At 41.5% G+C, this 14,674-nt stretch overlaps 1 long non-coding RNA gene across 3 annotated transcripts; it reads right to left on the bottom strand.

Annotated features, from left to right (window-relative positions):
• Positions 1 to 1,761: 1,761 nt before the first annotated feature.
• On the bottom strand, positions 1,762 to 4,510 carry LOC143137612 (uncharacterized). 3 transcript variants are annotated; one of them, XR_012990035.1, is made up of 5 exons: positions 4,377 to 4,506; positions 4,225 to 4,279; positions 2,302 to 2,503; positions 2,042 to 2,191; positions 1,762 to 1,905 (listed from the first exon to the last, which is right to left on the bottom strand). It is a non-coding gene; the product is annotated as an uncharacterized LOC143137612 (long non-coding RNA). The 3 variants fall into 3 exon arrangements; XR_012990034.1 differs by having other exon boundaries at positions 2,042 to 2,503; positions 4,377 to 4,510; XR_012990037.1 differs by having other exon boundaries at positions 2,042 to 2,503; positions 4,225 to 4,245; positions 4,377 to 4,510.
• Positions 4,511 to 14,674: the final 10,164 nt, after the last annotated feature.

Raw genomic sequence — 14,674 nt, 5'->3', positions numbered from 1 at the left:
AGTGGACTTTGTCATTCAGAGTTGGGGAGCTGTTGTAATGTTGTTCAGAGCATGATGCTACAGGATTAAACTAGAGAGAGAGAGAGAGAGAGAGAGTCACTAAAATGCCCCTTAGTATACCATATAGCTTTTTGACGAATATTTTCAGGGTGCTTGCTCTTTTTCCAAATTAAAATTCCAGACTTTTTCCAGACTTTTTTAAAACTGGAATTTTTTTTCTCAAGACCTTAACTTGATGTACTTGTATACTTGTGTGCCTACTGCCTACTTTATTGGTTGAGATTGTACCAACTGTGTTTATTAGAAATGTTAATTTTTATAGGCTAGAATTCAATGAACAAATGCATTATTCACAGTAAATTATGCTTTTACTGATGAAAATGTTTCAAAACATGAAAATCACAAGTACATGAATTTCACATCAAACAAGTGTCACAAAAACTATCGGTAACACTTTACTTGACGGGTGAGTTCATAACACATTCATAGCAGCTGTCATAAACTGCACATAAAGCATTCATGACTGTTTCATGAGACATGACTCAACATTCATACCAAACCTTTCATGAATGTGGGAGACAGAACGACGAAAAATTGTCAAAATAAAAGTCCATCAATCGCAAAGCAGCATTGCCGTTTTTGTAAATATTTCATGAATATCTTATGAAGTCTACATTGAATGTCACTTTACTATACAAGTTGTGAAGTATTTGTAATCACTGAGTTTAACACTGGGAGGCAAACTAGCCTACATTCGAGTTGTATTTGTGTAACCTGGAATGGTTGGACATTCCCAGTAGCAAAAGATGAGAAATTATCTGCAAAGGTTACATAATAAAACAAATACATTTTTATGAAACAAAAATTATTTGCTTGACCATGTTCTGTCTTTTTGGCACTGGACTAGCCCATTGACTCAGATGTGACATGGTCAGGTAAGAGGTTTGGAACAAAAACGGCAATGCTGCTTTGCGATTGATGGACCTTTATTTTGACGAGTTGTCGTCGTTCTGTCCTCCACATTCATGAAAGGTTTGGTATGAATGTTGAGTCATGTCTCATGAAACAGTCATGAATGCTTTATGTGAAGTTTATGATAGCTGCTATGAATGTGTTAAAAACTCACCCGTCAAGTAAAGTGTTACCAAACTATCTATAAAAAAACATGAATGGATGGATGAATGTATGTAGAATTCAGTCTCACTCACATCTCATTTTTTCTGTCCTTAAAATGTCTGAACATATCTTTATGTTATCTCATTTTAACTTCTGAACAAGCTGTATCACAACACTCACAAAAGTGCATACATTTTACCTAGCGCACTTGGTTAGAACAAAAAATAAACTGCACTGTATGGCAAAGACTCTAATTTTTAATTTCATTTAAATTCAAATCCAGCCATAAATTCGAAAACACGCAACGACCCATTTCTGTTGACTCCTAGGGGTGGTTATGTGTCAATAGACCTCAGCAGTGACGAAAAGGTGCCAGACTAGGCTAAGCAAGCGTTGATTGGATATCATTCCATTAGGCTAATACAGTACGTGACCAGTTAGTAAAATTATAGTTTTATAGCCTACCTTCCTATTTCTCATTTCACAATGCCTTTGAGCATACTGTAAGATTCTACCATACATTTTTTCCATACTTTATTAAGACTTTCACACAAAATTCAAGACTTTTCAAGGTCTGGAAAACAGTGTTTCAAAATTCCATACTTATTAAGACTTTCAAGACTTGCGCAAGCACCCTGTATTTTGCATCATCTTCATGAGGACATTGTCCACATAACCATTAACTATGAAGTTGTGTATTGGAATGACAAACACCAAGCAGTGGACTTTGTCATTCAGAGTTGGGGAGCTGTTGTAATGTTGTTCAGAGCATGATGCTACAGGATTAAACTAGAGAGAGAGAGAGAGGGAGAGGTAGAGAGAGAGAGAGAGAGGGAGAGAGAGAGAGAGAGAGTCACTAAAATGCCCCTTAGTATACCATATATATTTGTCTCATTTGTAAGTTTGTGTCAGCCCTTAGTTGTACCTTGTAGCCCTCTTTGATGTGACCTTCCAAAGCCTTGATGATGTCACTAGGCCGTATTCCAGAATCCGTTTTATTCTCCAGCCCCATGACATCACTGATGACAAACGGCAGATTCCTTCCACATTCATCTTTAAATTCGCTAGTCATATACTAATAACATCAACAAACACACAGGATTACTAGATTTAACTCGACCACTACATCAATACAACACTGCTGCATGTCTACTAAATGCACTGAATACACATGAACTGTCTCACTCTCTTAGTAAAGCTTGAGCCACCAGTTGCCTCCACTGTGCCAGATGCATTGATCATCCTGTCCAGGAAGATGCCCTTTATAGACTGGATGAAGCTGGACTTTCCGGCTCCAACAGGGCCAATCACAAGGATGCGGAGATGCTCAACAGCAGGGTTCCTAAGTTAAAGTTTCCTCAAATTCTTCTTCTTCTCATTGTTTTGACTATATAAAAACATAGGGCTGCACGATTATGACCAAAATGATAATCACAATTATTTTGATCAATATTGAGATCACGATTATTTATCACGATTATTAATTAATTTTACTGACAAAAATATTTTTTCCCTAAACATATTGGACTTGCTATCTGGCTCACCCAAATTCTTCCCCTCACATTTACTCCCCTAAATTACTGCAAATATAGATTTGACTGCGACTTCCAAACTTCCAAACAACTTCCAAACAAATGTTTTGTGCGTGCTACTTTGTTAATATTTGGGAAAACGCCCACCGGGAATCCTCCCAACGCTCCCCATTAGCCACTTAAGCTCTGCTTCGTGTTCATGAGTTTACTGTAATCGTTAGTCCAGGGGTGTCCAAACTTTTTGACTGAAGGGCCACATTGGGTTTTGAAAATCGGTTGTTGTAGAAAATTAATTTCTTAAGAAATACTGTTAATTTGATGCTGTTTAATTCATTTATAAATGGTGCACTGTCACTTTAAGACTCTTTGCCAGCTCCACTCAAATATAGCCTGTGGCTAGTGTTGTGCCTATGGCTGTGCCCTCTCACAGTTTATAAATGGTCAGTAGTTGGAACTACTGTGGCCATCGCCCTCTCTCCCACGCTTAAATGCGTCCCCAATTAAATGGTCTAGCATAACGTAGTTAGATCTGCTGCAATGGAGATACTATGTATCTCGATATGACAAGCTGTTTTGACATTAACATTGTAAACGTTCTCTAAGAAGAGTGTAAAGCAGTTTGCAGTAGCCTAAAGTTAACCACAACGTCGTCTATCGCTGGGAAAAAATAGCGAGCGGCCTATGATAAACTAATAAATGCTCGGCGGGCCGGATTAAAGTGCATGGCTGGCCGCAGTTTGGACACCCCTGGTTTAGTCATTCGTTGATATGTAAAACACTGACGTGTAGGCTACATTTTCATTATTTTTCACTCGTTTTGAGTAGGCTGTCTTGAAACGCATATGCATTGTAGGTTGCACATGTAGCTTATAAAATACATGAATGAAATTCACGGATCTCGTCGTTAGCTCAACTCTTATTACAGTATAGGCTATCGGAGGAAGCAAACAAGGACTAAAAGTTAACGTGATAAAAAAGGCATGTGTGGTTTACGTCATGTGATGTGTTTCACGGTATGAGTTGAGAGCCCTGCTTTGCTTATATTTTTGGTTAACTTAACTTGCCTGAAATCCGAAATATTTTCGAACAATGGATGATCCGCTTCGAGGGACAAGCTCTTGGCCTTCTGCTGTGCCACACATTTGATTTTTGATCGTCGTTTATTGTATAGTCTAACTAGCATTACTAATAGTTAACATAATGTCACTAGTCCACAGTGCATCAGGCTGAGCAGTGCAGGGAACAGCTGTCATTGGTAGGCTGCATGCAGGCACATGGTCAGACAGGTTTAAGGAGCGCTTGATTTGTTTTGTAGCGGAGCGTTCTATGGGTTGCCAGGTTGGTTCTATGGGTAGAGCACGCATTTGAAATATCGCTCGATCACGCAAATTTGATCGTGGGAAGCCAAAATCGTGATCGTGATTAAAATTCGATTAATTGTGCAGCCCTATAAAAACATATACAATATGCTTAAGGTTAGTCCGGTTCAACTCTCTGAATATGAAGAAATGTGTTCCATTTCACAACAAACTCATTAACGATTACGAAGCAATAGACAGTGAAGATGATACATTACAGTTTCTGAAGATGATCTTGACTACAGTTGATTTCACACCAGCCAGTTTACATCACTGAAAAACACAGAAGACCAATCAGATAACATGGTTTGTGCTGTGTCTACCGTGATTTTGTGAATTTGTTTGGGCCTTCAACGTATTGGATGCTTACTTGGATCAGATGGTGGAGGTGATGGTTTTGGAAATAATAATCCCATTTTCTCCTGTTAAAATAAAACACATCAATATCAACTGATTGGATTGTGTGCATAAGTATACCTGTGTGTGTGTGTGTGTGTGTGATAGATAGATAGATAGATAGATAGATAGATAGATAGATACTTTATTGATCCCCAAGGGGAAATTCAAGGTCTCAGTAGCATACAGACATCACAGACACATTTACTAACAGCAGAACAAAGTAATTAAAAGTATATAATATAAAAACACAACTAAGCAATAAGGACAGTAGAAGATAAAGAATATACTAAAATACAAATTATACTAAATAACACTTAATCTAAATCAATTCTAAAATCAGTATCCACAGAGTGGGTGATTAATCAAGAGGCACTTGCAATGACTGAGGCAGGGACTGAGCCTGTGATTCTCTGTGCATAGTAGGGTAAGGTGCTCTGTGTGAGTGAGTGTCATGGTGATGGTGCAAATGAGTAAGTCCAACAGTGCAACAGTGCAAGAATAAAGTCTAGAGACCAGCATAAAATAAATATGGACATATCAGAGAGTAGGCAAGGTGGCATGGAGGGAGGGGTTATGTGCTAATATAGCATCCAAACAGTGAGGCAGAAAGACAGTGGTAAAATGTGGCTAGTGGACAGACAGTACCCAAACATGGAGAGGGCGGAGAGGTAGACAGACTATGCGGAGAAGTCTATCTCTCCTCTTCCCTTAAGTGAAGCATTGAACATTGGAGCAGCCGTGGCCTACTGGTTCGGACCTGTAACCGGAGGGTTGCCGGTTCGAACCCCGACCAGTAGGCACGGCTGATCAAGGAGCAAGGCACCTAACCCCTTACTGCTCCCTGAGCGCCACTGTTGATGCAGGCAGCTCACTGCGCCGGGATTAGTGTGTGCTTCACCTCACTGTGTGTACACTGTGTGCTGTGTGTGTTCAGATGATTCACGGATTGGGATAAATACAGAGACCAAATTTCCCTCACGGGATCAAACGAGTATATATACTTATACTGTACTATACTGGACAGTTCAATGGCCCTGGGGACAAATGACTTCTTCAGTCTGTCTGTTGTGCAAGGCAGTATACTACTAACACGAATGCTATACAAGTGGGTTCCCCTTGGCAACAAAGCCGGCCTGAGCTGTCCAATGGCCTTGGGTGCCTCACCTCATTCACACACAAACCACTCCTGGACCACAGCATGCCTCCCGTGGTCCAGCCCCTTCGGCGTTCCCCTGGCTCTGCAGGACGGCGTTACACAGGAGCTCCAACACCTCCAGGCTGATGGCACCATAGAACCCATTGATGCCTCTCCGTGGGTGTCCAACCTCGTCCTCGCCAGGAAGAAGTCCGGTGCTGAGAGTCTGCGTCGACCTCAACAAGGCAGTGGTGCCTGATAAGTACCCTCTCCCGACGACAGAAGAACTCACAACCCACTTTTTAAGTAAGTTGGACTTACATCAGGGCTACCTACAAATCCCTCTGCACCCAGAGAGTCGGAACCTGACGGCTTTTATCACCCATTTCTGGCCTGTACCGCTCATGTACCGCTCCGATCATGTCCACAATCTTTGCCGGCTGCCCCGGTACCATGGCCTATTTGGACGACATTGTGGTACACGGGCCAGATGTTGACACACACAACGCCCGCCTGGAACGGGCACAACAATTTGACACTGAAAGGCCGTAGGTGTGCGCTGTTTGTTTTGTTTCCGGATATAAACGGCTGAGTTGATGCATTGAAAGTTGAGACTAGTCGTTATTTTAGCAACACAACACTTATGTATGTTTATGTATATTATGTCCAATAATTATGAGCGACGACAGTCATATTCTTCTGACTGAAAGGCAAATTGCTTAAAATAAATGAAAACGTTAATACATGATTATTATGTATATATATTGTAGTGCTTGTGGGAACAAATTACCTACTTTTCCTCTACACCCAACACATAGCTCCATACACATAGCTTCTCCTCTACGCCCAACACATAGCTCCATACACATAGCTTCTCCTCTACGCCCAACACATAGCTCCATACACATAGCTTCTCCTCTACGCCCAACACATAGCTCCACACATAGCTTCTCCTCTACACCCAACACATAGCTCCATACACATAGCTTCTCCTCTACACCCAACACATAGCTCCACACATAGCTTCTCCTCTACACCCAACACATAGCTCCATACACATAGCTTCTCCTCCACACCCAACACATAGCTCCATACACATAGCTTCTCCTCCACACCCAACACATAGCTCCATACACATAGCTTCTCCTCTACACCCAACACATAGCTCCATACACATAGCCTGTCTTGTTGTATTGTTATTGTTTTGTTATTGTTTGTCTGTCTGTTGTTATGTTTTCCTTCTACTATGTTAAGCGACCTTGGGTTTGAGAAAGGCGCTATATAAAATATTATTTATTATTAAGATGAGCCCGTATCACTTTGTGACTTTGTTTATGGCTGTAATATTTCAACAGGAAACACACATTTTCCTCATGTTAAACACTGAACATACAGTAGAATTCTCATTCCAATTCCCCTTTAATGCAAATAACCATCAAGCTTTATAATATATAATAATTTTGCATAATTAACCAAGCAGAGAAGTTTAGTCTAGTATCTAACAATGATTTCCTAAAACCATGAGTGAAAATACAGCACAGCTTTCAGTCGTGGCAATGCTAGCTACTTCACAACTATTAGTTTATACTGTTACTGACGCCGATGCTAGTCTGTGCTGGGTCCATCACACCTACTTTTGTTGTTGGCATTTGCTCTGTGCTCCTGTGTGTCTATCCCTCCAATGGCCTGTAGGCGGAGCTCTCAGAGGATGTCTATGAACTCTCAAAGGGCTGTTTGAGTTTATGACTGGCGTTCCTCTGCATAAGGCAGACAGATTTGATCTCTTTTTTGCTGACTTGGTGTCTCTCTCTCTCTCTCTCTCTCACACTGAATGTTCACTTTTTTCACATAATGGAGACATGTAGATGGGGCATGACAAACAGGAGGATACTTCTTTTAATTCTTCATTGACGATAAAGATCAAAACAAAACCTCTACAAACAAACAAACAGAGTCATTGACTAGATTATTGCTGCTGGCCAAATGAACTCCTGCTGGCTTATTTGATATAAAGTGTCCTCTCTCCTTATGACATATTTAGATGTGTTGCCCTGTTAGCCTGGTTAAACCCCTGTGTATTTAAACCCCTAGTTTTGTTCTGCTCCTTCTGTGTCATTGTTATATTGTAGATGTGTTGCCCTGTTAGCCTGGTTATGTATTTAAACCCCTAGTTTTGTTCTGCTCCTTCTGTGTCATTGTTATATTGTTCCTGTGCTGCACCCCATGAGTAAAGTTTTGTGTAAATACTATTTGAGTGTTTTGGTTATCCTGCATTCATAGGAAGTGGTGGTTGGCACGAAGCAGCGCATGGTTTAGTGTTTGTGCAGGACTAGGCACGTGCTTGTGTGAACAAATTACATTAATTATGACAAATGTTTATTGCTGTAATGTTTTAACAGGTAAACACACTTGAATACTGAATACATGTGATATTCAAATTTCCATGTTGATGCAAATAATCATGAAGCTTAATGAAAAATAGGAATTCTTATATCAACCGAGCAGAGAAGTAATGTGGAGCTCACATTAGCATTAGCGGCTTAAAAATACTGTTTATGCTTTGCATCTATCACAGATTAGCCAATTGTGGTGACTTCTGGTGAATTGTGGTGCATTTTGCCCACTAGTCTCCTCACAAGTCAGAGAGTGCAATAAGTGTTACTCGAAAATGAAACGTGGCGATTTTCTGGGCTGATTTGACATGGAACTATACTCTCGTTCCAGTGTAATTATCAAGGAACGTTGCAAATGTATCATGGGCGCAGCAGCACAATGATATCATGCAGCACCTGAAAGTAGTCCCTGTAGGCTAACTTCCAGCAACAAGGTTGACATGCAGCAGACAAATTGGTTAGTGACTGGTCCACAATGATAGACATGTTGGAACTTCCTTCATACGTAAATGAATCTACATCACCCCATAATTCTAAAACAAAACATTTCAACAAGTAATGTCAAGTATATTATTATATTATATTATTTAGTGTAGTGAAATATGATAAATATAATAATAAAATAATTTTCTCCGATTCCGGCTCCAGCAGATAGTGAATTTCCAGAGTGCTTGCACTGGACTATGGCATGTTGTCGAGGCGCTCCATGCTCACAGTATGTTTCAGAGACATACCACATGAGATGAGATCAAAGTGGCCATCATTGTTATTAGTAAAATCTAGTAAAGTCTTTGCAAATTGTACAGTGATCCAAATTCTTATCCACACATTCCATTGGCTAAAACACAAGGAGTTTGGGAAGATTTAGGACCGTTCGTGAAAGCATGTGTGGACACGTGCGATTGGACCAAGACACTCCAAATGTATTTTACTCCCCTTCACAACAATCATATTTCTTTCAGAAATGGGGGATGTTGGAGGGAATCCCTGCAGAGAAATATGTCTCTGTGTCTCTGCAGTCAGAATTTCTGTCCTCAGCACGGTAGGAGGGCGTAGATAGCATGATACCAGAGGAAATTGATAACTTTTTGAAAGACTTCCCAGAGAGCACCTGGGCGACTGACAGTTATGACTTTGGTACGCTGAACACTGCCCCGTCATTAGAAATAAAAACCAAATCCTCTCTTTACCCTCGTAAAGCACAGTATCGAGGGAGGCGGAACATTGAGCCAGTTTTTGAAGCGTTGCTTGAGGAAGGTGCTATTGTGTCGTGTGTTCCGCCTGTGTGCATCCCCTTGCAACACCCCCATCTTGCTGGATACAGTTTGGATACAGTTGTTGTAATTGTATAGATATCTATCAAAATATATGAGTGAGTGAGTGAGTGTGAGAGAGAGAGAGAGAGAGAGAGAGAGTGGAGCTGGTCTGTCCACTCACTCTTTGATGTGCTGCTATTCATCTAACAGCATCAGCTGAAGTAGATCTAGTTGGTCAAGACCAAACATACCAACATGCTTAATGGCATCGACAGCAGCAGTTATGTATCAACACTAAGATAGGAACAGCTGCATCCATTTCATAAGTATCATTTAAGAAATGTGATTGAAGCCACACTTAAGTAATTCTTTCTGAAACAATAAATACATTAATAAATTGTAAACAATGTTTTTAGGCAGAGAAAGAGAGAGAGAGAAAGAAAGAGAGATACCAGTCTATTTTGATATTTTGCTGGTTGACTGTACACTCATATTAGCCATTGTGCTGTTTGACTACAAACTCATATCAGTCATTAACATTTCTCTGTGCACTATGCCTTCTGTGCCTTTTGCAACAAACAAAGCCAAGCTTGGGGGCAAACACAGAACAAACAAAGCCAAGCTTGGGGGCAAAAACATACAGTAACACACCAAACACACACATGCACTTGAATCAGAAACAGAACTGGTCCGATCTCACTGCCCCATACAAACTCTTCAGTCTGAGCCCACAGTACAGTGGGATGGTGCCATCTAGTGGTCAACATGAAATCATGCCCTGAGGGGAGAATAGCAGCAGTCACACCAAAGACTTTCTAAAGCGGAGGGACAGCAGTCAAAGAATCCTCCATAGAAATGCATGGGATCAGTTATATGGCAGTTGTCTACACACATCCCGCCCCTTCCTGTAATGTAAATAACCTAACGTATGGCTCCCCATTCACTTTCCACGGCCATGTCAACCTTGACAGGGACAACAGAGGTGGACAAGCCCCTAATTACACTTTTACATAGCAATTCACCCTGCACATACACATATTCTTACTACTCTTATAATGTTACTGTTTGGTACAATGATACTGTTACCACACTGCACATAGCTGTACATTATGACTCTAAACCACCTTCTATAATCCAACTGTATACTATACTGACTGTCTATACTGCAATATATTTCTTGTCCTGTTTATGCATCACTTGTCTATACTTTGTATATCACATGCTTGTTTGCACTTCTGGTTACACGCAAACTGCATTTTGTTGTCTTTGTACTTGTACTCTGCACAATGATAATACAATTGAATCTAATCTAATCTAATCCAATCTAATCTAAACTTGAATAGGACAATAGCTGCCTGATAACTGCCCACACAATTTACAAATATAAAGGTATACAAATAAAACTTGTATTGATAACTTGTAATTAAATGCAGACTTTTTCACTTTCACATGTTTCTCAAAAAGGGAATTTTCACTTTAACTTGAGTAATTTTTTAAGGGAGTAGGCTTAATTGTACTTTACTTGAGTATAGATTTTCAGTACTCTACCCACCACTGAGTCCTACACAAATGTATAATTTTAGACAAAGTAACAGTAGTTGGCCATTTCAGTCTTAAGAGAGGATGTTTGGACAGTTGGGGTTCTATGGCTCCCACACACATATGCATGCAGTGTAGTGCTGCAGACACATCCCATCCACTTTACATGGGCTTACGTTGCAGAACTGAATTGTGGATCCATTTCATTGCTTTGCTCCCGTCCCTTGCGTTGAACATTTAAAATTTTGCTGCACCGACGAACAACAACCGAAGGCACCAGCCAATCAAGTTACGGTTGTTCTTCAAGTAATTTGCATTAGAACACCCACTGGCATGCGTTGACGGAACGCAACTATGTGTGGGAGCCGTAACTGGCTGAGTTAAGTCATTGGCTCAGTGGAGTAACGCCACCATGACATAGCATGACATGCTTGTGGTGCTAAACTTTGTTGTTTAAAAATTTGCAAATAAAATGTTTGAACTCTGATTGCCTGGAGCTAAACACACTGGAGCAGGAATGAAACCACTAAAAAAAAGAAAAAAACTTCACGAGATTCAAACTCAAACACACAATGCTAAAACACCATCAGCATGATATCTAGGGAACGTATCTTGCTACACCACAACAGAACTGACTTAGAAAGTAACCTCGGTACCACCACTGAAAAAAATAGTGTGATAATGTGTCAATCATTGATAACATTGAAACTACATTTAAAATGCCTGGTCAGAGACCACCAGCAATACCTTCACTGACCACCAGGGGGGCACTGAAAACCTGTGATTTATGTGAAGCACATTGGAATACTCATGTGTATTACATTCACTATATATGTGCATTTTCCTTGCCTGGTTGTCTTGATTATTTTGTCTTCTGTTACTGCATCATTGTATATTAAGAGTGCCTCTAGGGCAGTGATTCTTAAACTAGGGGTCGCGACCCCAAATGGGGTCTCCAAAAACTTCCGTGGGGTCGCCAATTATTTTCTGTATTCAGTCTGAAATTATTATTAGGTGAAACAAAGGAAAATAATATTGGCCTTTTCTGCCTTTTTCTTATTTACACGCAGTTAAGAGAAGAGAGAGATTTTTTTTCGTCTTTCAACGAGATCTGGTTCAGTCTATGGGCTATGGTCCGCTGATAGAAACAATGTAACTATCTGCTCCCACTATGCAAACTCAACTTGTTCCCACTATTTTAAGTAAAACAAAACAAAAGACATAGACCGCCTACTAGCCAAAATGGACAGGTGGCTACTTAAAAAAATGAACAAAAGCTCGGAAGTGCCATCTACCAGTGCGTCTACTCCTCCGTGATCCTCAGATGGGACAAGTCTAACGGCCGGTGAGAATAAAAAAAAAAAAACGGCGCGTCGGCTTTATCAGAAAGAATTTCTGAAATATGCATTCACTTGCCAAGTTAAAGATAACCTCAACCACCCACAATGTGTGATTTGCGGCAATGTTCTGGCGAATGAAAGCTTAAAACCTGTCAAAATGAAACGACATCTCAAAATACAGATGTCGGCTCAGCACCGTGGAGGAAAATCTCTGTGTCGCCGTATGCAGCATTCCTCCTAGAATTAACTTGCTATGTTCACGGAAGCATGCCCACCCTTCCCATTGAAATTGTTAAAGATAGTAAACCAGAAAAGGTAAATAAAAAATATTGTTATTGTTATCGCCATAAATTAATGTAACGTTGTAGGCCTAATGCTGCATGTGTATGTGTGTGTGCATGCTTGTGTGTGCGCGCGCTACGCACATAGCGCTCTGATCTGATATGGCGGCAGCCTACACTTGTTTAATCGTGATTGTTTGGTTTTCTCGGTTCTTGTTCATATGGAGTAAATAAAACAAATGACTGCTTTCTAGTTTTTGCTTGATTTAGTTGTTAACGTTTGAGGGGGGTATTTGAGTAAGGACTTAGAATGGGTTTGGAGAAAGTGGGGTCGCCAGACCTCGCCATACTTTTTTGTGGGGTCGCCAGACAAAAAGTTTAAGAACCACTGCTCTAGGGGAGAGCTGTATACTGCAAAGGCATGCCAGTGTAGAGAGTGCTGAAGAGTGCCCCTAGTGGCAAACAGGGAAACTGCAAAGACATGCCAGTGTAGAGAGTGCTGAAGAGTGCCCCTAGTGGCAAACAGGGAAACTGCAAAGGTATAGCAGTGTGGAGTGTGCTGAAGAGTGCCCCTAGTGGCAAACAGGGAAACTGCAAAGACATGCCAGTGTAGAGAGTGCTGATGAGTGCCCCTAGTGGCAAACAGGGAAACTGCAAAGGCATGCCAGTGTAGAGAGTGCTGAAGAGTTCCCCTAGTGGCAAACCGGGAAACTGCAAAGACATGCCAGTGTAGAGTGCTGAAGAGTGCCTCTAGTGGCAAACACCTATTTCGGGCAGAACAGCACAAGACTTGACATGACATCAACATCACTCCAGCTGCGAGATCACAATAGACCTACATGATTGGCACAATGTATTCACATGTCCACTTTTGGCAGCAGAAGGGGCAGAATATGTATAGATGACATGTTTGTGTTTCGATCTATCCCCACACATTTCCATGGGAGATTCTTTGAGTGCTGTATTGTCTGAAAGCATCTGTGTTGAAGATTGCCCCTAGTGGCAAATAGGGAAACTGCAAAGGCATACCAGTGTAGAGAGTGCTGAAGAGTGCCCCTAGTGGCAGACAGGGAAACTGTAAAGGCATGCCTGTGTAGAGAGTGCTGAAGAGTGCCTCTAGTGGCAAATAGGGAAACTGCAAAGGCATGACAGTGTAGAGAGTGCTGAAGAGTGCCTCTAGTGGCAAACAGGGCTGTACCATGAAGGGAAAACTAATTAAACCACCTAAACCAAAGTCCTTCCACTCTGCGACCATATTGCACTTATCAGGCATCTATTTCGGGCAGAACCACACATGTGCAAGGCTTCATGACACCAACATCACTCCAGCTGTGAGATCACAATAGGCCTACATGATTGGCACAATGTATTCACATGTCAAGTTTTGGTGGTGAAAGGGGCAGAATATGTATTGATGACATGTTTGTGTTCTGATCAAACCCCACACATTTCCATGGGAGATTCTTTGAGTGCTGTATTGTCTGAAAGTATCTGTGTTGAAGATTGCCCCTAGTGGCAAACAGGTAAACTGTAAAGGCATACCAGTGTAGAGAGTGCTGAAAAGTGCCCCTAGTGGCAAACAGGGAAACCGCAAAGGCAAATTTGTGAAGAGAATAGTCAGGTCACCTAGTGGCAAACTGTGAGACTGCAACTATGTAAAATGGTCAGGACCCCTATATTGTAATTTAGTGCCCCATCAATAAGTAATATTGTAACCCCCATCAAGTAATATTGTAACTCTCCACTATAAGTGAGGGTAGCTGTGGTGTATAAAAACACTGAGAGGAGAGGTAGAACAGGAGTGTTTCTGGACTGGCCAGCCGCCACTCTGTCCTTCTACAGCGTCTTCTTGGATCCACTCACCCACCTGCACACGTTCACCTCCACATTCATTGAGCCCCTCTATGTAGGGTGTGAGCTTGGCTACTCAGACTCTGTGTCCCTGTTCACCTCCACATTCATTGAGCCCCTCTATGTAGGGTGTGAGCTTGGCTACTCAGACTCTGTGTCCCTGTTCACCTCCACATTCATTGAGCCCCTCTATGTAGGGTGTGAGCTTGGCTACTCAGACTCTGTGTCCCTGTGCACCTCCACATTCATTGAGCCCCTCTATGTAGGATGTGAGCTTGGCTACTCAGACTCTGTGTCCCTGTGCACCTCCACATTCATTGAGCCCCTCTATGTAGGATGTGAGTTTGGCTACTCAGACTCTGTGTCCCTGTGCACCTCCACATTCATTGAGCCCCTCTATGTAGGGTGTGAGCTTGGCTATTCAGACTCTGTGTCCCTGTGCAAGATCACTTAGTGACCACACGCTGCACAAGC

The sequence above is a fragment of the Alosa pseudoharengus genome, unplaced genomic scaffold (assembly GCF_046254945.1).
Source record: "Alosa pseudoharengus isolate Yale_2024_CS ecotype anadromous, Long Island Sound unplaced genomic scaffold, YU_APseudo_1.1 YU_APseudo_1.1_scf_1, whole genome shotgun sequence".
NCBI classification, from domain to species: domain Eukaryota; kingdom Metazoa; phylum Chordata; class Actinopteri; order Clupeiformes; family Clupeidae; genus Alosa; species Alosa pseudoharengus.
The sequence above is the reverse complement of the archived record's forward strand: the minus strand, read 5'-3'. Positions and strand labels throughout refer to the sequence as shown.